At 41.0% G+C, this 26,203-nt stretch overlaps 1 protein-coding gene across 1 annotated transcript in view; it reads left to right on the top strand.

Moving 5' to 3' along the window:
* Positions 1 to 26,203, top strand: part of pdzrn3b (PDZ domain containing RING finger 3b) — a 381,612-nt gene that overhangs the window by 95,149 nt on the left and 260,260 nt on the right. The window lies entirely within an intron of this gene.

Below are 26,203 nucleotides of genomic sequence, written 5' to 3'. Positions count from 1 at the left end.
GGAGGGTGGGTGGCAGCTTGGTAGTCGTGCAAAAACAGCCAGAGTGATAGGAATGCAGAATTTGGTGGTGTTGGGTTGATTTGGAGGGGGTTGTTGTCAGACTGATGGATGTTTCAGAGATGGAGAGGGACAAGGCCATGAAGAGACTTAAATCTCTAAAGTGTTTTGGGATGCCAGGTGGTTGTGAAAGATGCTATATAAATGTAAGTCTTTTTTAAAAAATGGAGCTGGAGAGAGAGAATGCAGATCTGCATGGACTTGAGTGATGGATCAGCAGGAATTGGTGCAGAATCAGGTACAGGCAGCAGAGCGTTGAATGAGCTGTAGTTTACCCAGGTAGGAGAACGGGAGGCTGGCCAAGAGAGCTTTAAGATTATTCAATTCCTGAAGTGAAAAATGTATAGTTTGTCATCCACTTCTACCAAGGATTAAAATCGTCTTTGCAGTGTTGCCAGTTTTGTTGCTACCTTAAGACATCAGCACACCAGTTGCTGACAACTCCCCATTAGCAGCCTAATACCCTCAGCACTGTTTCCACATTCAAAGAGCTTTTTCAAATGGGAAGGGGCATGTTTCGCAAAATTCAGTGAGACTAGTCCTGTTTGTTATTGGTGTAGGTGCAAACTTAATTTTGTAGAAATCACACATTTGGGGCTTTATTGTCTCCTTAGAATTTGACTTGTGCTTCAAATATGGACTTGTTGAAAAATATTTTATTGGTGCCTTCCACATCTTAATTTCCTTGGGGCAGAATCTTCAGGTCAGTGAGAGGGGGGCGGGCCCCGCTCGCCCGACGCATAAAATGATGTTCGGTGACAACGGGCGTGCGTCCCGACATCACCGCCCGTCATTCAGATATTCAGTTTGGCGGGCGCGCACCAGAGTCTGCTGCGCGCCCGCCGAAATGTCAAAGGCTCTTTAAGGCTATTTAAATTCCAATTTAAATAATTAACTGAGCTGCTCGTCCAACCTTAAGGTCGACGGGCAGGCGAAGAGCCCAGGTGGCGTTCGCATTTATCATGAAACCTCATCCATGGGCGGGATGAGGTTTCATGAAGGTTTGAAACATTAATAGAAATTTTTAATAAAATTCATAGACATGTCCCAGCTCATGTGACACTGTCACATGAGGGGACATGTCTTGAAATTTTTTTCTTCCATTATTGAAATTTTTAAAAATCAAAGTAATCTCCCTGAGGCAGCTCTGTGCCTCAGGGAGATTTCTGCACGCCCTGACTCAGCCTACCCCCATGCCCACACAAGGAGTGTTCAGCGCTTCCGGGTGCGCGTCATAGTGAAGGCCCGCCCACGTAAAATGGCTGCGCACCCAAACACCGCCCCCCCCCCCGAGATGGGGAGAAAATTCTGCCCTTGATTTCAGGCTTTTTAAAATTCATTTTTGATCCCAAGTAGCAAGTGTTAGAAAATAATTGCTTGTAGCTAGTTTCATCTGCTTTTGATTGTAAAGTCCAAAAATCAGAAGGCTTTGTTTTAGAGTGAGATGGGCAAGTATTGAAGTGAGCATTTCTTTCAAATGGTTTCAGAAGTCTAACTTTGGCTAGAGTAATCCTCTGTGATTAACACAAGGTAACTTGTTGCACGATCACAAATTAATTGGAAATAACAATCTATGTTTGAGATTGTTATAAAGTCTGTTCTTACTATGAGCAGAAATAACTTTTTAATCCTCTTGACTGTTATCTACTGTTTTGCAGGTGAGAGTCTAAACCTTTCCTTTGGTCGATCAGCCTTTGTAAGTATTCTTTGTCTCATATTCCACATTATAGACAAGAAAACAGTGGCTGGATATGCTATTGCACTAATGAGATTCATAAAGGTTCGGATTTCCACTGCAATTTCATGTATGAAAGAGTATAATATTAATTCCTGGTTATTAATCTGCCAGATTTTGATTAGTAGATTCTGCTCATTTACGTGAGTTGAAGCCATAGAGAGCTAAGTTATTTCAACTGTTCTGGTGTTAATCCATTTGAAATGGAGTTTCAATGAAAATTGACCTAATTTTTGGTGTAATCCTGTTTAATAATTTGGAGCTTTTCTTAAAACAATGTAACCAGCATATGAAATATGAAATACTTTTAGCACAAATTTTAATCTTGTGGAAGCTTTAGAGAGCTTTATCTCTGGTGCAGGTTTGTTCAAGAGATGAAAGAGAACGTCACATTGAATCAGTTGATTTTCCTTGTGTTTTGGGTGAAAGCAGTAATTGAAATGGTCAAAAAGTAAACTGACGAGAAGATTGACGGGAAGTAAAATGAATTAATAACATGAGATGGATTCCTGTGTGAAGTTTTATTCAAACACAGACTAAGGTTGTTTCAGAAGGACCCCTTCCATGAAAAGGGATATAAATTAAAAATATCGAAGAGCTAAGGTTAAGATATCGACTTCATAAAACAGTTTGTCAGGATTAGAATAACTTACAACTGACATCTGTGAATCAACTCGAGGTTTCTTATACATAATTATTTTGCATGCAGCTCCAAGGATTGTTCAATGTTAAATATTAATCTGTAGTTGAATTTGCTGTCACTGCTGCTGAATTGTATTTAATGTAGGAATATGTCTATCATTCTTACAGTTTTATACAAATCAGATATTGTTTTTAGTGAAATAATCAGCTGGAATTGAACTGAAAATTGTTTGCATTTTTAATATTAAAAACCTGTACCTTTCTTTGATACGTTCTCCATCTCACAAAGTAAACACTTGAGCCGTCCCTCGCAAAGTTTTATCATAGTTTATGGTGGTACTTATAGACTAGCAAGAGGGTCGACGCAGCAGTCGCTTTTTGTCCAACCAAGAAAAAACACTTGATTTTGGGACTGTTTCACTCTGTTAAGTAACATTAGAGCAAAGAAATCCAATCCTTTTATTCAAGTCTTCATATTTCTTTTTAGTATTAATTATTTCCCAATGCACTTTGTACTTCCACCTTAAATAACAAACAGGGAGAGCTCATGAACGCCTTCATGTTTATGAATCACAAAAAATAAAGTTCTCCTTCAAGAAAGTTTTTAACAGGTCTATGTAACTGTTTTACGGTGCCAGAGCCTGTTCAGTCTTTGAAATCTTATACAATGCATTAGTGTTTGAAACCTAGATGTCCTATGGGATTTATTAAGGCTGCACAGACACTGAAGTGCTTTAAAAAAAAAGAATGATTGCAATTTTTTTGACCATTCTGTATAATTGGGTACAATGCCTGATCATGAACACTACCTTTGTATGTGAGCCTGTTTTTAATTTCTTCTGAATTTTTGTTCTAAAGCTCTGGAATGTGCATGTCCCTACTCTGGCAGATCTCAATGTACACTGTAGTTTAGTCTGTACTTTCACTTGCCACTTTTGTTTAACTGAGTGCTTGGAATGTAGAATTGAATCAAATATATGATCTTAATCTATAGAACTGCTCAGAACCTTGATTTATGCAGATTTCACAAACAATCCCAGTACTTGTCTTGTCAGCATAAATTTGGCATATTTGCGGCAATTGATATAGGCTGTCTACATGAGGAATCCTGGAATTCAAATTAAATTCGTACATGTGCAATTTAACAGCGCCTGTCATTGGAACGTGGTGCATTGTAGGAAAGTCATGTTTTACCCTAATTTATCAATCACAAGGAGTAAAATTTAATTTAATGGCAGCAAAAGTGGACAATGATGAATTTCCAGCCAGTTTTACACCCTGCCCATTTTGTGCTCTCTCTGAATACTAATTTCACCCATATGGAGTCATTTCACACTTTGTGCTTTCACTTCCATTCAAGTCCACATTAATCTCCAACAATAACCCCCTGCACTCTCCCTGATTCAAACTAATACTCCTTCCCACCCCCCACCCCGCCCCGCCCCACCCCACCCTCACACCTTTAACTTTTGTTTGTTGGTGCTCTCTCTCTGCAGTGCTGTATCACTCAGAAAATTCTAGCACTCTGCTTCCCACATCACATAGCGCTGCTCCTAACCTTCCCAATCTTCCCCTCAGAAACACGGCTCTGTCCCGTTTATTTTCCCTCTTCCTTCAAGATCACCTGTATCTGAGTACTGTTGCGAATACAAGGCATTTCAGCTGCTGCATCCTGTAAATGAAAATTATTGTTCTTGGGGAAAACTCTTGCTTACAGTAAGCAGCAGCAAGAATGCCCTGCAGTAGTAACAGGAGTTGAGAGGCGGAGCTGAGAGGCGTAGCCGTGCAGGGAAATTGTTAGCAAGCAGTGACGTGTGAACCAGGCCCCAATTACTGTGAGCATTAATGAAAATAATTTGTATTTAAATAGCACCTTTTTAATGTAGTAACTGAGCCTTAATGAAATGTTTGACACCAAGGGCATCATTTTCCCCCCCGTTGGGGGGGATGTGCGGGAGCGGGCTCGGGCGGGTGGGTTTCCAATCGGCGCCGCTGTTTGGGGGCGCACCGCCATTTTATGTGGGCGGGCCAATTAAGGCCCGCCCAGTGTGACGTCCGCCAGGGAGCGCTATGCGCTCCCGGTACGGGCGGGGGGCGGATTCCCTGAGCTGGGACTGCGCTCTTTCACGCATGCGCGCGAAAGAGCACACAGATCTCCCTGAGGCGAAGTGCTGCCTCAGGGAGATCGGCTCAGGTTTGAAACATTAAATAAAGAGAAAAAAATTTTGCTGCCATGTCCCCTCATGTGACGCTGTCCATAAGTTTTATTTTAAAATATTCTGAAATTTTTAAATCCCTCATAAAACCCCATCCCGCCCGTGGATGAGGTTTCATGTTTTCTCAGAAGCCCGCCAGGGCTCACGGCCTGCCTGCCAACCTTAAGCTTGGATGGCCAGGCTCACTTATGATTTCAATTACTTTTTTAATGGCCTTAATAGGCCGTTGACAGGTCGGCCAGCATGCAGCCGAGTTAGCTGCGCGCCCGCCAACCTGAGAATGTAAATGACGCGGGGTGATGTCGGGACGTCTGCCCGACGTCACCGCGCGTCATTTTACGCGTCGGTGAGAGGGCCCCACCCCCCACTCGCTGACCGGAAGATGCAGCCCCAAACCACGTAAGCATATTTTAAAGGCATAGGTTTTAAGGAGAGTCTTAAAGGAAGAAAAGAAGTTAAGAAAGGCAGTGAGGTTTAGGAAGGGAATTCCAGAACTTGGGGCCTAGGCAGCAGAAGTGGTCAAAATTGGAAGAGTGCAGATAGCTCAGAGGGTTGTAAGGCTTGAGGAGCCCACAGAGATAGGGAGCAGTGAGGCTTTGGAGGGATTTGAAAACAAGGATCAGAATTTTAAAATCAAGGCTGTGCTCAACCAGGAGCTAATTTTAGTCAGCAAGCACATTGGGTGATGGTAAAGGGGGCTTGGTGTGAATTGGGATATGGGGCAGAATATTGCTGTCAGCATGCGGGGGCGGGCCCGACACACCGACGCGTGAAATGACACGAGATGACGTCGGGCGTGCGTCCCGACGTCATCGCGTATCATTTCGATATTTCGTTCAGTGGGTGCGCGCCGGAGGCAGCTGCGTGCCCGCCGAACTGTGAAAGGCATAATAAGGCCATTAAAAAAAGTAATGTACCTTATTAACAATGCTGCCCATCCAACTTCAAGGTTGGTGGGCAGATGAAGAGCCCGAGCAACCTTCTCGTCTTCCAGGAAACCTCATCCACGGGCGGGAAGAGGTTTCCTGAAGGTTTTATAAAATTAATAAACAAATTTTGTAAAGTTCACAAACATTTCCCAGCTCATGTGACATTGTCACATGAGGGGACATATTTAAATAATTTTTTCCTTGCTTTTTTAAAAAGCTTTATTATTTATTTAATTTCCCTGAGGCAGCTCTGTGCCTTGGAGATTGCTGAGCTCTTTTGTTTGCATGCCCCAACTTTCCCCCCTCCCCCACCGGCACAGGTAGCACTACTGACCGCGCCAATTAAGGCCCACCCACGTAAAATGGCGGCAAGCAGCCAATCACGGGCAGCGATCGGCTCCGCGCCCACCCCTGCCTGCTCCTGAACAGCCTGCTCAGACATAGGAAAAATTCACTCCATGGGCAAGATAGTTTTGGATGAAATTGAATTAATGGAAGGGGGAAGATGGGAGGCTGATGAGGAGTAGTATGTTTGAATAGTCAAATCTAGAGGTAATAAAACCGTGGATGAGGGTTTCAGGGGCAGATGAGCTGAAGTAGAGTGGAGTCAGGTAATGTTACGGAAGTGGAAAGAGGCAGTCTTTGTGATGGTGTGAATATATGGTCAAAAGCTTATCTCAGGCTCAAATGTGACACCTAGGTTGTGAAGAGTCTAGTTCAGCCTCCTCCAATAGTTTCCAGGGAGACGGATGGAGTGGGTGGCTGGGGAATGGAGTCAGTGATGGAGACCGAAAGGCAATGGTCCAGAATTTGGTTTTAGTAATAATGGCGAGGCTGTCGACGCTCGCCGTTATTACTGGGTAAAACTGACAGAAACATCTGGCATCCTCACATGCAGTTAAGTTTGGAAATCCATAAATTACTGTCAGAGATATCCTGCTTTGCCAGAAAATTTGCCACTGCAGCCTTTGCTGAAGAAACCTGTATAAAAATCACTTTTAAGGTGTGAACTTAAACTAACATCCCATTATTGTTACACAAAAGACAGAATAAGTTACGCTTTGTTCAATCAGGAATGACTGAGCATAGTAAGTCATAATTGCTGCTGAAGAACCTCTTCTGGCCCTGAAAATTTAATTTTACAATTGTCGAGTCACTTCCATCAAAATATCACAGATTTTAGAAAAATATAAAAATGTATTTTCTTAAACTTTATATTTTTCCATTAACATTTCTCCCTTAGTCCCATGTATATGTCCCAGTCTTTATTTTTCTTTCTCTACAGTGATTTTAAATGTAATGTTTATTCTCTGCTTTGCTGTCTATGTGGATTCCTCATTATGATTAGGTGACCAGCCTCACTGCTGCCTGCCCTGTTCCTAGGCACTGTAGATCCCTTGCAGAAGGCTCCAAATTCATTGATGTTGGGGATGAGGATGTTTGCACTTTAGAACCTGCTGAAACTATGTGATAGCTTTATTCAAGGTCAGCCGCCAACCGCAAAATCTGGGCCAATGGTCTTGGTCTTCCCAACTGATGGAAGTGTCTGCTTGTCCAGCACTGGATGACAAATGAGCATTTTGACAATTCAGAGACAGTGGAGGTCTTGAAAGGTGGCAATCAGCTAGGGCAGGATTTTTACCTTGTCGGGCACACGCCCACCTGCTCAGTGAAAAATCCTGCCCATAGAATTGGGTGTCATCCTCCTACATGCAGAACCTGAATATTAAGCGGTGATGGTTGGTGTGCATGCCCCTACTACAATGCCATTCACTGCATATGGAAGGACCTTGTGGCATTCTGGGCATAATTGCCCCAGTGGGTTGATTGCTTTTATTTTAAAATGGCCAGGGCATCAAATTTGGACTTTGCTTTCAACCTCATTAATTTTGACTGAACAAGAGTATAAATTTAATGGCTGTTGCTTGTTACTGACCTCATTATAAATTACAAATCATCTGTAAAGCACAGTGTAACTGACATTGCATGAAAATGCACAGCATTTGAGGGCAAATTGTATTTCCTTGCAGGCTGCATTGTTATTCAGAATTGGGGAAATACACGTTTTGTCAAATCTACTTGAATTTATCCAAAGAAATGAATGAAGCACATCCTCAGCATCTGTATTCTCAGACTGTGACACTCACTGGGCCAGAATTTGTTAGAATATTACCTCAGGAAAACTACGTAAACTGGTCAGGACTGAAAAGCGAATAGTATTCCTTGCCCACCCATGCCTCCTCCCCATGCTTTTGGGTTCATCCTTGAAAGTCCCTTTTCTCAGTCTGAGTGACTGATCCTACATCAAAGAGCCCAATGAAATGAAGTCCTTCAGTTTTATAAGTAGGTTTTCTAATTTAATGGAGCACCTGATGTTATTTCAATCCAGAGCAAGTGCTCTGAAATTGTGATGGATGGAGCTTCCATCCTTTCAGGGATCATTGGCTGCTGACTGGTATTTGATCTGCTTAGTATTAGTGAATTTGTTCATCAGAGAAATGTCTTCATTATGGTAATGGCAGCCCTGGGACTACTTTGTGTACTTTCCAGCAAGCCTTGAATGAGTTTTGTATGTACATAACCCATTATGTAATTCTAGCTATGTACCTATGTTTCTTTACTAACATTGAAGGTACTATCTATTAACTAATTTTCACCATATTGTAATGGATTATTAAGCACTTATTTAAAATCATCCTTCCTTCCAAGAAAATATGACACAATAGAAGATAAGTTTCACCAGTTCTATGTGCAGCTTTCTTTGAATACTTCCATGAATTAGAATCTGGACCTGTCATTTTAAAATTCAATTAGTGGTCCATCTTTGCTGGAGCAGGGCATCTTGTGGCATGCCCCATTAGTTAGAATTTTTTCCCTTAATCATCAGCTTGAAAATTTTTCACCTAGTAAGTTGTTGCAGAGCACACTGATAACTATGCTGAGGACAAGGGGGCACCTTGGACCTTGGTAAATGGCAGGACCAACAATTTATTGATTTACATCAATGAAGTTAAATAATTGAGAAGGATTGAGGAAAGAAAGGGAAGGAGGGTGAATTGGATTTAGACACTCAGCCTGAGTACAATGGGCAATTAATGTACAAATACAGCAACTTCATGAACCACAGAGGGACACTGCGGGCGAGATGTAAATTTCATGAGGCGGTGCAAATAGGCCAGCAACTTGTGATAATTCATAATTCATAGGTATCTCTTGCTGCAAGTCTGATGAATGATTCACACATTAACAGCGAATGCTGAATTCTGAATCATTATTTGGAACTTGAGCTACTTTGCCTATTTCACCACCTTAACCTGGTCCAATGTGGACCAAGCTTATATCGCTGCTGTAAAAACAAATTGATAAAGTTTTTCGAATTATGCTCATAATCATTTGAGAGCATTCGCATTGTCTTGGGGCTGCCCCCATTCCAGACACAAGCCATTTGACCAATTTCACCCTATTAGTATTTAAATATTCCAAAATGCAATTAATGGCTCCATTTTGGCCTGTGCTGCACTGCAATTGCAATTCCTCTTTACTAACCCTTTAGATTTGTGTAAAATAATATTTTCTTCAATTTTAATCCAGTTTATGAAGCTGCCCGGTTATTTGCTCGATCAGCAAATGGGGATATTTTCATGCCCAGAAAGTAGTGGAATGGTACTGTTCCTTTCCTGTGGCTCTTGGCTGCATCTCTGATTGATTTAGTGTTTTGACAACTGAGCACTGAAACCAAGATTTGGATTTTGTTTATTTAAATACATGAATTAAGCAATATTCTTTGGTTCTGTCTGCTTATCTGATTCTGCGTTTATTATCAATAGAAATGCTCCAAAATGATAGGTGGATGAAAAATGGATTTTGCATTTCAAAGCTGAAAATATCTTTGCAAGCTTAAAAGAAAGTAAATCCCCAGTGCATTTCCTATAAATGTATCCATTCCATATATTTATGTTATTACCAGTGCCTGCAAGGAAAATTTACTTGTACTCTCTCTCATTGGTACAATTGGAAGCAAGATTTCAGAATAGGTTTTTATGCTTTAAAGGCATTGGGCAGAATTTTACTGTGCTTATAGGTGGTAGAGTGGGGGATGTAAATTTCCCCAGGTGGCCTTTTTGCCAAACTCCTGCCTGCCTCTGACCTGTCTGCAATTTTACATGAGGCAGGTGAGTTCGAGGGCAGCCTGCCCTCATCCCAATTGAGCCCTTAGGTGGCCAATTATTAGCTGCTTAAGGGCTGCTTCACACCCAGGAGGAGCTCAGGGGCAGGGGAGATTCCTGGCAAGTCATCTGCTTGGGCCTTAGGTGGGAAGAGGTCGGCGCCTCCCTCAGGGGCCTCCTTTTTTCACATCAGGTGCCACCCACTACCAAGGTCTACCCCCTCCCAGGGCTGCCCTTCCTTCCTGGCCTTTCCATCAAGAGCCTACCCCCTCTTCCCCAAACCCGGGTCTCCCCTCCTTCTGTGAGATCCCCCTGCAATTACCTTGTTCTGGACTTTGGGACTGAGAATTTGGGGACTGTTTGTAGTCCCAGCCCTGGCCACTGCTACCACTGATGCTGCTGGAACTTCAGATGGCAAATCTCTGAGGCAGGACTTCCACCTGAGTGAGGGGTAGAAGTCCCGTCTCCAGCCAGTTAACAATCCATGGAGTTTAAATGGATGAGGGGCTGCTGTGAGTAGTGGGGGGATTCATTGGGTGGCAAACCCTGCCTTCTATAAAAACCTACCAATTATTTTTGAAATCAGCTGATTGGTGTAAGCAGATAAGGCCCCATGCTTGGTTCTCAATCCTTGCTGACCTCAGCTCAGGTGGTGTAGAATGCTACATTTGACCTCAGCATCTAGAATCATAGAATGATTACAGCACAGATATGGAGGTCATTTGACGCATCAAGTCCATGACAGCTCTCAGCAAGAGCAACTCTACTTCTCTGTCTTTCTCCCCGTAGCCCTTTAAATTATTTCCATTCAGATAATTATCCAATTCTACGGTATTTTGAAAGCTATGATTGAATCTCATGCACTCCAGCAGTACATTCCAGATTCCTAACCATTTGCTGTGCAAATACATTTGTTCTCATGTTACCTTTAGCTCTTTGGCCAGTCACCTTAAATTGGCGTCATATGGTTCCTGACCCTTTCACCAATGGAAACAGTTTATCCCTATCTATTCTGTCCAGACCCATCATGATTTTGAACATCCCTGTCCAATCTCAATTCAACCTTCTCTAAAGCGAACAGCCCCAGCTTAATCATAGGATCTTAAGAAATAAAGAGCAGGAGTAGGCCATTTAGCCCATTCAGTAAGATCATGGCTCATTTGATTGAGGCCTTAAATCTACATTCTTGCCTGTCCCTCATAACCATTGTCTCCCTTGTTGATCAAAAATCTGTCTAACTCAGCCATGAGTATATTTAATGACCTAGTCTCCACTGCTCTCTGTTGAAGAGAATTCCAAAGATTAACGACCTTCTGGGATAATAAATTTATCCTCATACCTATCCCTCCTAAATGGGAGAACGTTTATTTTTAAACTGTGCCCTCTAGTTCTAGATTCCCCCACAAAGGGAAACCTCCTCTCAGTAGCTACCTTGTCAAGCCCTCACAGAATTTTATGTTTTAATATGATCATCTCTCATTCTTCCAAGTTCCCATAAGCATTGGCCCAATCTGCTCAACCTTTCCTAATAAGATAACCCCTTCATCTCAGGAATCAGCCTAGTGAACCTTCTTTGAACTGCTTCCAATGCAAGTATATCCCTCTTTAAGTAAGGAGACCGAAACTGTACACACTGCTCTGGGTGCAGTGTCATCAATGCTCTGTACAGTTGTAGCAAGACTTACCTATATTTATACTCCATCCCCCTTGCAATAAAAGCCAGCATTCCATTTTGCTTCCTTAATACTTGCATGCTAGCGTTTTGTGATTCATGTACAGGGACACGCAGGTCTCTCTGTACTGCAGAATTCTGCAGTCTCTGTCCACTTAAATAATATTCTTTTTTATTCTTCCTGCCAAACTGGACAACCTCACATTTTTTGACATTATAGTCCATCTGCCAAATTTTTGCCCACTCATTTAACCTGTCTGTATCCCTTTGCAGACTCTATATCCTCACAAAGGTAGGTAGGAAGGAAAGCAAGTTGCATCATCTACAAATTTGGCTATAATATTGTAGGTCCCTTCATCCAAGACATTAAATAGTTGAGGCCTGTTGCATTCCTGCACTAGTTCCAGTTCGTCAACCTGAAAATTACCCATTTATCCTGCCCCTCTGTTTCCTTTCAGTTAACAAATCCTCCACCCATGCTAATATGTTGCCCCTACCACCATGAGCTCTTATGCTATGTAGTAACCTTTGATGTGGAATCTTTTTTGCATGCCTTTTTGGAAGTCCAAATACATTACATCTACTGGCCCTTTTTCAGTCCTACTTGTGCATCCAAAGAGCCCGAAGAAAATTGTCAAACACGATTTCCCTTTCATAAAACCTTGTTGACTATATTATGATTCTCTAAATGTCTGCTACTACCTCCTTAATAATGGGTTCTAGCATTTTCCCAATGACAGATGTTAGATTAACTGGCTCCTGCTTTTTGTTTCCCTTCTTTCTTGAATAGAGGTGTTTCATTTGTGGTTTTCCAATCTGCTGGGATCTTTTCCAGAATCGAGGGAATTTTGGAAGATTACAACGATTGCATCCACTACCTCCAATCTATCCACATAACTGTAGTCCCCCATCCCTGGAACCATCTTGTAAATCTTTTCTGCACACTCTCAAATGCATTCACATTCTTCCTAAAGTTTGATGCCCAAAATTGGACACAATCCTCCAGATGAGGCCGAACCAGCGTTTTATAAAGGTTCACTATAATTTCCTTGCTTTTGTGCTGTAAGTCCTCAATTAAAAGTTGTGGTTGCATTCCTGAAAATTTAAACTTTAAGCAAAACAACTTTGTGAATCATGGGTGTCCATGGTAATCAATGTTAAAGTCGGAGTTAGGTTCCTTCGGCCATTTCTTGCTGGAAAAACCATTGTACAAGTTGAAATACTGTATTGTGCATGTGCAGCACTGTGCATTCCTAGCTAGAATAACTTGCAAAATAAAATAAACCACTGAATATAACAGAAACATTGACATGAGGTAACACTAAATCATCCAAGCAAACCCTGAATAGCATAGCTTCTGTGTCTCACCCTCAGCACTCCTGAAACACAGCTTAACTTTTTGCTTGTTTTTCTTTTCCACTGTCTGTCTGTCTCACTCTCTCTCTCTCGTTTCCCACTCTCTGCCTGTCTGTCTCCCTTTCTCTTGCTCTCCCTCTCTCCCCTCTTTCCAGAGGAAGCCAGGCGGGGGTGGGGGCTGGCACAAAAGGAGCCGGGGGTAGGTGGGGGGGGAGGGGGGGGGTTGTGGTGGCGGCTGCAGAAGGAGCCTATGTCCCAGCCCCCGATTAGTCACATTTAATCACCTGATCGGTGGCTGGCAGCTTCTCCCTGTGCCCTGCCCTGCACTCCTGCTCCTGGGATCTTGGGCCACACTCTCTCCCTGCAGCCTGGGCCTCTGATGACTGCGGTGGTTGCTCCAGCATCAGAACATGACAGTGGCTGGACCAAAACGTAGCACAGCAGGGGCAGGACCAGAGTGCAGACGATGTAAATCAAAAAAGGGCCCTAAAGAGTAAATGACTTGTAGATTGGCTGGACTCTTTCAGCAGAATAGCAGTTGATTTCTTAATACATTCCCCTTTGTCCTCCTTTGGCCAAGAATCTTCTGTGATGTTGTCTCTTACATTTTTCCTGAGGGTTCTTACCCCTGCCTCACAAGATGGCTTCCTATTGCTTCCTTTATACAGTTCAAAAAATGCAAAAATGCTGCTGTGTTAATTTTCAAGGAGTCATTGTTTCACCAGGCAAAGAAGTTAATTACGTTATGGTCCTTTGAAATCTCCTCCTGCTTCCTAATTTCTCAGAAGCAAACGGGTTTTTCACACCTTTTAGAAGATTCAGTGAGCATTCCTGGAGTCTTTGCATGTTAATGACTCTTTCTAGCCAGTTCTAGAGATATGAGTCTAACAAGGTTTGAATAAACGCAGTGTTATGAATACATACCTCCAAGAGTTATGTTTTTTTAAATTGGAACAACATTGAATTATTTGGACACTTTCTTGGGAACTGAGCATTTTTTCTCAGATTACAAATTCACTTTGGACTGTGACTAAACTGCCTGTTCCAAGAAGTCACATGACTTCAGCTGAATAACCAGCAAGGCACCTGAGGAGATAAGAACTATTTGTTAATTTGAATTTAATTGCTGGAGAAAAGAAACTACTGCTTTCAAAGGCTGGAAGGCCATGGTGATTTTTCTGAAAATCACCTGACTGAAATGAGTTTCTGTTTGGAACTTGTTTTTGGACTCAGTTTGGGAATAAACCAAAAAGGACAAGCTTGTCCAACTCGCTCTCTTGTCTGAAATTCAGTGTTTTTATCAGCATCCAGCTAGAAATCCTCATCTCAGTATAACTCGTCTATATTTGGAAACCTGAGAAGCTGAGACGAGAGAGAGATTGCAAGGACGTTGATCCTACACGGTTCTCCTCCACACCGAAGCTCCTTTGGAAAGAACTCCCATACAATTACTGTGACCAGCAATCTGTCTTCGCACCCAGGAAATCCAGATCGAGAGCATCAAAGACCTTGTATTTTATCCTTTTTCATAATGTTTTCCCATTGGCCAAAAGGTGTTTTTTTCCATAAACACAAACCTCTGCAGAAACCCTATTTGTTTGCTCTGTGTATGTGTGTGTGTGTGTTGGGATTTAAAGGGGTATATAGCTACACTTCCAGATTACAAATTGTATGTTAACCACTTTTTCCAACTTGTTTTTAAAAATAAGTTTTGTTTCACAATAAATCAATCATTCTGACTTTATTGAAAGAGGCTGAGTTAAAATTTCTTTTATTCTGGTTCAAGCCATAGCGAAGGTGAACAATTGGCCATTTTGGTGAGTGAATATAACATTTACACTTATGGTGCAACCTGTGGAGTAGTGGGGCTAGAGAAACTGCAGAAAGGTGCCAAGTTGTCTGTCCATACTTCCATTTTAAAAAAGGCTTTTAAACTCTGTCAAGGTTTGAAAACAGAAATGTACCTTTGAAACAGTTGTCCTTAAAATCTGTAATATCATAATCACATGTTAGTGATATTAAGGGAAATAACATGTATTTATATGGTGCCTTTTCTGACCACAGATGGTCCCAAAACATTTTATAGTGAATTAAGGACTTTTTGAAGTGTAGTTCAGTGTTACAGTGTAGAAAATGCAGGAGCCACTTTGCACACAGCAAGCTCCCTTAAACAGCTGTTACGGACAAGGAAAGAGAGAGAGCTGAAACCTCAATTCCCTTCCCTCACTGTCTGTAATCAGTGCGTTTTAGAAATGGAAGATGTGTGTGTTTCTTGGTACTTGTGTGCATGGTCAATTTGGTTGACCAGCAGCAAGCTTTTGTGGATTTAAATAGAGAGGGTTATTTATTCATTTATTGACCCTGATAATCTAATGCTGAGTCACTCACTTGGCGCGTGCGTGCGCACACATGCACACACAGTTAAAGAGAAGAGTGCATTTTTAGAAGTCATAAAAAAAAGGATAGTTTGTAATTCATGTGGTTGGCTCATCTTAGGAAAAAGCATATGTTCCCGGCCCAGTGAAGAAAAAGTCTTCGCTGCTAAAGGGTAGTCCAGGCTGATTCAATAGCTGGAGTCATATATCAGAATTGTTGCAGAATTCCCTTGAGGAGATGGATTTTCAGCAGGTCACAAAGTTAGTTACATTTAGTCTTCTTACCAGTAGGTCAGTTTTCTGTACTGGTGGACTTGAAAAGGAACAGGCTTGTAGACTTCTAAGATATTGCAGTCCCCAGTTTTAAAGGTGTGGGTGTTGCTGCCCTTTCTGTTGCTGTCTTTGCAATTGTTGTTCATTGACTGACTGGGATTGGTTCCCCTCTGCCCCCTATCTCCAGTTCTTAGGGTAATAAGATTCATTATCTACAGTCAGCTTTGGTCATATGATCAATATTTCTATTGCCCACCCAGTATGATTTAAAGTTAGAAGCCATTGCTATACAATGGAAAATAGATGGTGGCAATTCACACCTACTTATGATTTGAATGGCTTCTCTACAGTTCTTATGGTTAAGTTTTGAACTTGGAGACAGTAAAAGTAGGAATGCATAGATTTTGACATTTTGGTCAGCCCACGAACAGTAGAAGGTGTGAATTCCTCAGATGGTTTTTGTCTTGGGCACCCCACCCGAGGTCAGTCAGTTAGGAACTTTCTGAAGCCTTGAGAAAGTCTGTACAGAAATTTCAAAAGCCACCTGACCCTCGGCAGCCATCATAGCACCCTTTTAATGGCCATTTTTAAAAGAGACCAAGTTCCAAACTGAATACAGTGTATGTTCAAAGTTATAAATATGCCATGACTTTACTTAGCATGACAAGGCTATGTGATGTTGACCAAATAATCTGTTTTTCTGATTTTGACTGGGGGATAAATATTGGCCATGACACTGGGGATAACTCCCCTGCTCTTCTTTGAAATAGTAACATGTTCCAGACAGGGTTGGGGCAGAACTGAAACCCTTGTACCCTTTCCCTTACTGTGCAGTGTGGTTTTGGAGAGGAAGATGTTTGTTTTATAGCCCCCTGTGTGGTCAGTTTGGATAACAGCAGCAAGCTTTCATGGGTTTAACTAAAAAGGGTTATTTAAGCATTCACCCCAAAAGTCTAAATTCTATGTCACACGAGACATGTGAAAGATATGATTCAAGAGAATAGTGCACTTTTACAATTTGTAAACAAAAGAATAGTTCATAGTTCACCTTTTTAGCTTGTTGTAGGAAAAATGGCTGTTGCAGGCCCAGCAAAGGCAGCATTTTATCTCCGAAAGGGTAGTTTAGGCGGTTTCAATTATTGTAGTCATATATCATGGATTATTGTAGGATTCCCTTGAAGAGATGGATGTTTAGCATGTTACGAAGTTGGTCACTGTGGTTTCTTCTTACCAGAAGGTCAGATTTTTTTACAGGTGGACTAGGAATAGGGATAGCACTAGGACATCTTTTAGATTTAACAGCCTCTGGATTTAAAAAAGGTGTGGGTCTGCTGCCTTTTCTTCTGCTGATGTCCTGCAGCTGGCGGTTGATGCAGTCTGCTTGGGTTCCTCATTGGGTCACAAGATAAGTACATTTCATTATCTAAAGTCAGTTTTGCCCACATGATCAACTTCTATTATCCACCAAGAATCGTATGCAAGTCCAAAGCCATGGCTATACAATGGGATAATGGATGAGTTCTTCACACTTATTTTGGATGAATTGGTTTCTGCCCACCTCTCCTTGTTAGTGTTCCAACTTGGAGACATGGAGTCTGGACTTGTGTTTTTTGTTAAATCCACAAGCAATAGCAAGTGTAAATTCCACAGATAGTATTTGTCTTGGTATTTCCATTTAAGGGGGAGCACTCCTCCCATAATCATGCAAGTGGGAACTTTCTGTAAACTGAAGTAATCTGTGTAGAAATTGCAGAAGTCACCTGCCCCTCAGCAGCCATCTTAACAGTCTTGTTAGAGTCCATTTTCGAATGAAAGACAGTTCCAGAAAATTATATACTGAGTGCAGTCAACGTTTAACGTTATGAATAGGACATACCTTCACTGGACATAACAAACACGAAGGCTTTTTATGTCCACCAGGTAGGCAGAGTCTCACTTTAACATCTCATCTGACAGACAGCACCTCTGACAATGCAAATCTCCCTCAGTACTGCATTGCAGTAGCATCCTTGATTTTTTTTTAATATACTGAGTAATTCTATACCGCTTTCACCAATGATATTCACGCCTCAGAAGCACCTTTAAACTTAACTTTTCCTTAATGAATTTGAGATCAAGTACAGTAATATTTTGTATTAAACAAAGTAACTGATTAGTCATTTGTAAAAGATTAGTCCAGAAACTTGGGCTATGACAAACATCCCAATAACTGCTTTGGGGTAGTATGTTTCAGCGCAGGTAATTGAATGTTTAGTAGTATATACAAAAAATTATGTGAGCTATCCATTTGAAAGTAACAGTTGCTTTTGTATTCATGACAAGGCAAGTTGTGCTAAAATTACTAAATTAAAAAAAAAACTGTGTACTTGGCACTATCCTTTTTTTAACAGTACAAAGAAAATTTTGATTTTCATCATGAGACTTGAGCTTGTTGCACAGCTTCTGATTCTTAATATTCTTAGAAACATAGATAATTTCTGCCTGAACATATCCAGTTGGTGTATGAAGAGTACCTATTCTCACCTGAAGGATTTGATCGGTGCCCCAGTGATTATAATAGATAGTTAATATTCTGAGTAAGGCTTTTCTGTTTTTGATAATTAGTATTTTTATCATTTTCACACTGTGTTTTCTTGTTTATGTAGCATAAATTATATTGTGTTCTTATGTACAATAGATATTCTTTCATTAGATATTTACCATAGATTCCAAGCCCCCTGCTTCATCTTTGTCATGTTTTAAGAACTAGACAATTAATGATTTACTGCAGCTAGTCAAATATTTATTAGCTGTAAAAATGATATGTTCTGCTGTAAGCATTGGTAGCACTCCATTTACATCTCCGGTGCCCCAGGTGTTTCCTGTCTAAAAGCTGGGAATTGCAGAGTTAGCATATAATGTGCTTACAGAAGAAAAACATTTACTGTCATCAAAAAAGGCACCAAAGAATCTGTGTAAACATTTTTCAGAGTTGAAGTTGGGGCTGCCAAGAGAAATCAAGCAGTTTATACCCTGTTTCCTTCAGCCAAACTCCCACCAAGTCCCTTTCACCCATCACTCCTGTGTTCACTGACCAACATTGGCTCCTGATCCATAAATGCTTTGATCGTTGTTTTCAAATCCCTCCACGACCATGGCTCTTCCAACCTCTGTACTCCTTCAGTCCTGTTAGATCTCTGTACACCTCTAAATCCAGCCTCTTGCCTATTCATGATTTTCATAACGCCACATTGGCTTCCAGCACCTAGGGATTCCTGAGCTCTGGAATTCCCTCCCTAAATCTTTCCACCTCTTTCTCCAAATCTTTCTTAAAATCCTTTGACCAAGCTTGTGGTCACCTGTCCTAAAATCTCCTTTTACAGCTCGGTATCAGATTCTGATAACACTTTTGTGAAGTGCCTTAAGGAAATTCAGCGCATTAAAGGTGCTATATTAATGTAAGTTGTACTACTGATTATTATTATGGTATAGCTTAATGTGAGCACCTGTTCTTGCATTCTATCTGCAGGATAAAATTAATGTAGTATTACTTATTTAAAATCTAAGAATATTTCAATATAACTGAGAGAATTTTAATTAATTATTTTGAACATTTCCATAAGTGAAAATACACATAAAACTGCGCAGTTTTACAATTTATTGCTTTCAACAATGTACATATTTCATCTTGTTAGTTACCTAAAATTTTGCCTTTAAATGTTTACATCTTGCATTGCAGTACAACATAGTGCAATTATAGTATTTAAAATTAAGCACTAGTTCAGCAGTGAATTGCTGTGAAGAGAAAATGAAGATGAAGCCGCCGAATGACAGCTTTTAAATTTGTATCTTAAGGTCATCTAAGTTAGGGGCTGGATTTTTATGGAGTAGGGAAGAGTCTGGGGACATTTTAAAAATGGCCCCCATTTCCAAATCCAAATTTTGCTGGTGGGGGCAGGGGCAGGGCACGATTCACACAGGTGGGAAACCCGAACTTTGCAGAGCCATTTGAACTTAGTGCTGAATTCCAGCAGACCTCATTTTTGCTGTTTCAAGGGCCTTAAATCACAGTGTGAGAGTCACAAATTGATGGAGTAGGTGTAAACATTCTTGAAGACAGATAGGGTTTGTGTAACTGTCACAATCTGAAGTTTTTTTAAAATCCCCTCCCCATCACCACCCACCATCCCTCCTCAAACATGAGAGTTTTTACGAAAAACACCTCTACTGGACTGCTTTGAATGACACGTCATCTGATGTGGGTTAGAAAGAACATTAGCACCTGGTAGTTCAAGTTTCAATAAAAGTCTTTGTCCAAGGGCCATTATTATGTCATTATGAATGCTTGACTGAATTTCAAAATTATAAGTATCTCATTGGGTGTTCTGAGTTCACAGTTTGATTAACACTTTGTCGAGGCTATTAGAGTATTAGCTGTCTGTGATGTGAGGTCTGAATAAAAGTTTGTTCATTATTATGAAAGATTAGCCACTTGAGACTTAAAAGCTTTGAATGGGTTTCTTGAATGGGAGTTGCTTTCACCTTAAGGTGTAAGGCATGAGAGCAGTATTAGATTATTAGATGTTTAGTATTCATTTCCACATGGCTCCTGAGGTGAGTGGCTCTGGAGGTGGAATGGCGGTGGGTGGGGGTCATGAGTTGACATGGAGGCAGCATGGGGTCATGAAAGGTGGACGAGTTGGGTAAGGTAAGGGGGGATGTAGGGAGTGAGTGCTGAACAACTTCTAAAAACAACTTGGATGCAATCCCAGAGAACCAAGGCTTACCTTCTAACCAGCCCACCTCTGCATTCGTCTGCCCCGAGGTCACCTAGGATCTGCTTCCGGGGTTGGCGGGCCCAAGTGGATCTCACCCCCGCTGCCCCAGAGTGAAAATTGGGTCTAATGAGGTCCTTAAATCAAGGCAGGTCTGCCAAGTCACAAAATTTCTTGAGCTACCTGACTCGGTAGCAAAAATCTGACCATATGTTTTTTTGTGCAATAATGAAATAGAAATAGGTGACATTCCTAACTTTGACCATTATCCTGAGTATTTTCACAATAATGTTGCATAAATTGGTACCAGAATCACAGTCTAAACTACAATAATCAGGAGCACCTGCAAGAAAGGAAGTGGCATCTGTTCTGTCTCGCTCTTGATATGAACAGGAAACAATCTGAGCCTTTATGTGCTTAAGAGCTGTGTTAAGAGAATGATTTGTTTTCAAATTACTCTGGAAAATTGTTATAAATCAATTGTTCTTCCTGTTTGGGATAGTCTGGGATAGTCTATCTCAAAATTTGTATTCTGCATTTCTGATTACTCTTTAACCAACCAGACCTTGAATTTCATTTTACTTTGAAAATATATTGTTATTGCCATCCAAATTTGGATTAAATGATTTAATCTGAGAAACATCAGGAGCATCGTAAATATTTTCACACGCACATTTTTCTAAATTCCAATGTTTAAAAAATCATATTCTCTGCTTTCTGCCTCCATGAAAAAAGCTTTTGTTCCTAAGCAGTCATATTTAGCTAAAAATGTGGGCCATTCTGAAATATAGATGTGTTGCATGTCACATGGCACTTAAGTGTCACTCTACAGGTCTATTTAAATTGAATGGATTACTTGCACTCCCCAAAAATAAAAGATAACTCAGCCTGGAAATGTTCTATAAATTGGTCTGGATGATGAAGGAGTAAATTCACCTTAGTGAGGCAAGCATGTTTGAGTGCCTTGTATTCCAGAGTAAGTGTTGAATTTTATCAGCCCATTATAAACAGGCTGGGAGGCAAGAAGGCTGTCAATATGGTGAGTGGAGGTGTTGGGAGGGGATTCTTCTCGCTGTTGAGGTATGTTGCTAGTGGTGGGAACTTGTAGCAGCATGGCAGTTGAGCCACTTAATAACAACTCTGTCCCCCTGCCAACTCCCCTTCCCCCCTCACCAAGCCCCCCCATCCACCCCGTAGGTAAGTTTATTACATTGGGAAGGCCTACTACTGCATGAGGAGATGGCCAGGTAAACGCTGGCAGCCTCCCAGGAGCTTCCTGGCGGGGGAGGGGAGGGGGGCTGTGGGCGGGCGTGGTGTGTGTGCTGCCCTCCCTAATGAGTAGTTCCTGACCCACGAAGGAAACCCCTGGCGGCAGTGCCCACACCCAAGGTAGCACCATCGTAACTACTCCCCCCTCCCCCCCAAACCCCAACCCAGATTGCTGGTGCTCTACATTGTCCTGACTTCCCATAAGACACTTTCTTGATTTTAAGGGCGCCCTTATTCTGGATGGAGCTGCAGCCTTGGCACTGGCCGTGGTGCTGAGGGAGCTCTGCTTCCCCAGAAATATTCAACCTTAAAAGTTGAACGCCATTTCAACTAATAAGACTTCACTCTTGTTACATTTTTGAGTTGAGCAAATTGTAGCCCTAATTCTTTCTGGTTCCATTCTGCTCAGGATAACATTTGTTACTTAAGCCTGTTAAATTGCTCCATTTCTATCTTTACATAGTAATTGTCTGTTAGTGTCGCTGAACATAATTTAACATTGTTTGACTTCCAGGTTTTAACTGGTGATCTTTTGTTCAAATAACTAAATAATAGATTTCTGTTGATTATGTGATCTATTTTTAATGCAGCAAATGTCACACAAGAAACTACCTTTCACTTGAAATGGAAACAAATCTGCTTTACAATTCTATAAACATGTTAGTCCTTACAAATTTTGTTAAAATAAGTAAGTGAACAACCTCCATTAAAATAGCAACAGGAATGCTATATGCAGTGGTTGTATACACTAATATTGTAGAAAAAATAACTTCTAGGTTCCAGTGAAAGTTATCTGGTCCCTATTTGTCTCAGCCACACAATTGCAATCATGGTTGAAAAAAAGCAAAAGAATAGGCCAAATCTTCTAGTTTCCGGATTGTCAGAGATCAGTCATATGACTGAGATGCATGTCGGGACCATGCCGAAGTGCAGGCCTTGGTGGGAATTCTCCAGGAAGTTTCAACTTCTGATGGGCAATTCCCGTGCTCCCAGGGACCCTCCGTGAATGTCTCCAACTTGGAACAGTTCCGGTGTACTTACCTGAATAGTTACCCAGGAAATGTTAGACAGATTAAAACCTCACCCAACACTTGAGTGACTCCAGAACTGATTCCCCAATCATTCACACTGACCCCTCCCACCAAACGACCACCCCACCAGACCTGACAACCATCCCGACTCACTAACCACCCCCCTGACAACCCCACTACCCCCTTGAACCCCTGACTACCCCTCCTGACTAGTGAACTACCCTCCCTGACCCCCTTGACTAACACCCCCCCGACTACCCCCCTCACTGACTAACCCCCCAACTAACCCACGATTACCCCCCAGATATCCCCGCCCGACTACCCCTCCCACTACCCTCACTGACCTCCCTGACTATCCCCCCCCAACTATCCCTCCTCTGACTATCCACCTGACTATCCCATCTCTGACTATCTCCTCTGACTACACCCTCAACAACCCTCCCAACCCAACCATCTGAGTACCCTAATGCACCTACTCCTAACCCACTTACCAAAATGCCCACCTCACCCAGTCAGTCATCCAGTCATTCGCTCAAGTTCAAACTGGACATTTAAGCTTGCCATACGGCAGTTAGTACTGTAATAAGGGGGTGTGTCTTGTCTTCCCCTGAGTCTACTATCATCTGATGGAGTCCTCTGAGGGATGCTGCACCCTGCATATCAGGGACAGCCGTGTTCTAGGAGTGCTAGGGCTAGGAATGCTCCAGCACAAAACTTTGTCCAACAATTGATGTAGAACCCTGATTTACCATACATCACGGCATATAAGTGAACCTGGTGTTTAAGATGACCCCAGTTTTCCTGCCCCAAAAATCATGTTTTTGCATATACTCTGTGCCAAGACATGCTATATTCGTGTTAGTAGTCACCCTCAACTTTTCTCTCTGTATATGCATATTTTATTTACTGGTACCTTATAAATGAGTGTGAAGGAACACGCAGGCAATGCAGGCTGTGTTGTGAAGGTGCACAGGAATTTAAGACATGCCAACTCTTTGCGTTGGAAGCAGATGAAATTTAAAAATGGTGATCACCCATGCCAGCGTTTCACTTTTATACTTGGTGTATAATCTGACCTCAGTTTTTGAAGGCTTGAAAAATCCCTCCAAAGGTCAACTTATATGCCAACATCTTCGGTAAATGTTAAAGTAAATCTATTGGCTGCTTCATATGTAATGCAATTTTTAGTGTTGATCAGGATGAATCAGAGGTGGACAAATGTTTATGTAGTGCATAATATATCAGGGCCACTGATTTATGGGATTAAATAAATGATGGCGTGTTTATTATAACATATGTAAGTAGTGTTAGCAGACTTTCCCAAAATCAAGGTCTCAAAATTTGTCCTGGAGCCTATCATTTATATATTTCAAAAAACAACTAATATATTGGAGGCTAAAGAAAACATTTTCTATTTGAACTGGCAATATGTATCCTGGAAAATTGTGTGCACTGTTGAATTGTGATTTGATTTGCCTTCAGCTGACAGAATCATGGCTTGGGGCAAAAATATCAAACCCAAATGAACACACCTTATTGTGGGCATTAGAAATTTCAATTACTGAAAAGTTCAGCAAATATATTTAGTGAATTGATTTACCTTTACCTTTTTATTGGTATGTTCTTCTGATCTCTTGCTTTTATAATCCCTTAGAGCACTTCAATGCAATTTTGCAAATGCTTACCTTTCTTTTGCTATGTAGACTCCTCATTTCTCTTTCTGATTTGCTGTTTTATTTTGAACAAACCAGTATATTGCAATGGAAAATAAAATTCTGATAGATATAAGTATTGTAAGTAGTATATTACTATACCAATATCTTGTATCATGGACATTCGTAGCATTGATGGGTCTCTACGATTCTTTGCAATGACAAATTCTTAACCTAAGCTGTTGGGTGGACGTGAAGCATCTCCATTGCAAGTTGAAAAGTTCCAGAGGAATTAATGTAGCCACACAACTTCTGGTAACTTGTTTCAAATAACTAAGCAGAAAATAAGAAATAGGTCATCTATCCATGATTTTGGTCCCATGATCTTTGCAGTATGATGAGATACCTACGAATGGGTGTAGGGAGGAAAGGATAGCAATGGGTTAATTGATAAGTTGGGGAGTAAATTGAGCTTATTAATGCAATTGTAACTATAGACCTCTACCTTATCCCCCTACAGATGTAAACATAATGCAAGTTAGTTTGTTTAATTCAGCTTAATAACCACCAAAGAAACAAACAGCAAAGAAACAAATAGCAATGCATCCTAGCAAAAATTAATAGTAATTGAAACATCATTCCTCTTTTGGATTTCCTGACTGAGTTCTGGAATGATTGAAAGGATTACATTACTTATTGCTAATGATAAGTGGAAAGACCAATACCTATAAAAAGCCCAACCAGTTTTTCAAAGCACAAAAACAAAAACTTTTCTTTAAAAAACAAAAGAATAAATAGTGCTGGCACATTTTTGTATTTTGATGGATAGGGTAGACTGAAAATAAAGATTGGCTTTTCATTCTGGTAATCCAACATAGGAAGGAAGTAAAACTCCAAATCTGGGAAGTTGCCATGGAAATGCCAATTAGGGACAGGAAGATATACACTCAGTGTGGCTTGAAGTGTTTATTTGCACAGGTGTTGCATGTAACAGATGACTGCCCAATATAGCAAAAGCATTTGTATTAGGGGAAAGAAAGTTTATTGCCTGTTAGCATGACAGTATGTTTCACTTGATTTTCAACTTACCTCCTATTATTGGATTATTAATATCCTGTTCTACTTAACACAGAACTAGCACCTACTAACCCTTGCTTTGTTTTTTTTAAAAGAGTGCAGCTTAGTTTTTAAATGCTTTTTTCTCTCCAGTTTTGAAGGCATTGGTTATCTCACCGAATCACAAGTTCTGCTGGCAAGGCACCTTTTCATGTTTATGTAAATGTTTATTAATGAAACAAGATGAACAAATGCAGTGTTGTTACTTACAGTCAAAATTAATTACGTTGTTGATCCAGAGTCTCAGTTTTCTGTCAGAGCCAAAGATCCTGAGGGTTATATAAAAAAAAGGTCTGTGTTTGAATGCTCAAATAGCAATATCCTTAACTTCTGATGTTATGACTTAAGTTATACTTTCTTTGTAGGCCAACAATGTTCTTGTGCTCAGCTCGCCATTGCTAGAGGCTGCTTTCTGCTAGTTTTAGTGCATAAAAGCATTGAGTGTTTTCCCATGCGTGACTGCTCTTCAGTTCCAACACTTAACTGGTGGTCATGTGATCTGCTCTATAGGTATTATTTTCTTTCCTTTTGCAAAAATTGTAAATACGAGTAAACAAATGGTCAAGCCTGTTTGTTTCTGCCACTGCTCCGCCTTCCCCCATGATAAAATGTGTGAAAGGAATAGTGGAAAAGTGTTGCTTGCTAAGATCTGCCTAAGGCCAATCGAGATAAAAACTTAGGCAGGTTCTCCAAAGAGAAGTGGGAAGATTGAGAAATAAAAACAAAAAGCCTTGATCTTCAGGTCAAATCCTGGAATTAACCTGATTAACAGAGGACAAGGTTTCCAAATTTCACTGCAGCACACCCAGAGCTAGTTAGTACAATAAAAATTTCATTCCAACACCGCAGATCAGTGACCATTAGTTATCTCTCAGCTGTGATATCTACTGTTTCAATAAGAAGGTAACTGAGGGCTCTTTTGAACCTACCAGCCTAAATATCCATTGGTAAAGGTGGCTA

The sequence above is a fragment of the Cetorhinus maximus genome, chromosome 6, assembly GCF_964194155.1.
Source record: "Cetorhinus maximus chromosome 6, sCetMax3.hap1.1, whole genome shotgun sequence".
In the NCBI taxonomy this organism is placed as follows: Eukaryota; Metazoa; Chordata; class Chondrichthyes; order Lamniformes; family Cetorhinidae; genus Cetorhinus; species Cetorhinus maximus.
This window is presented reverse-complemented; position numbering and strand designations above follow the sequence as displayed.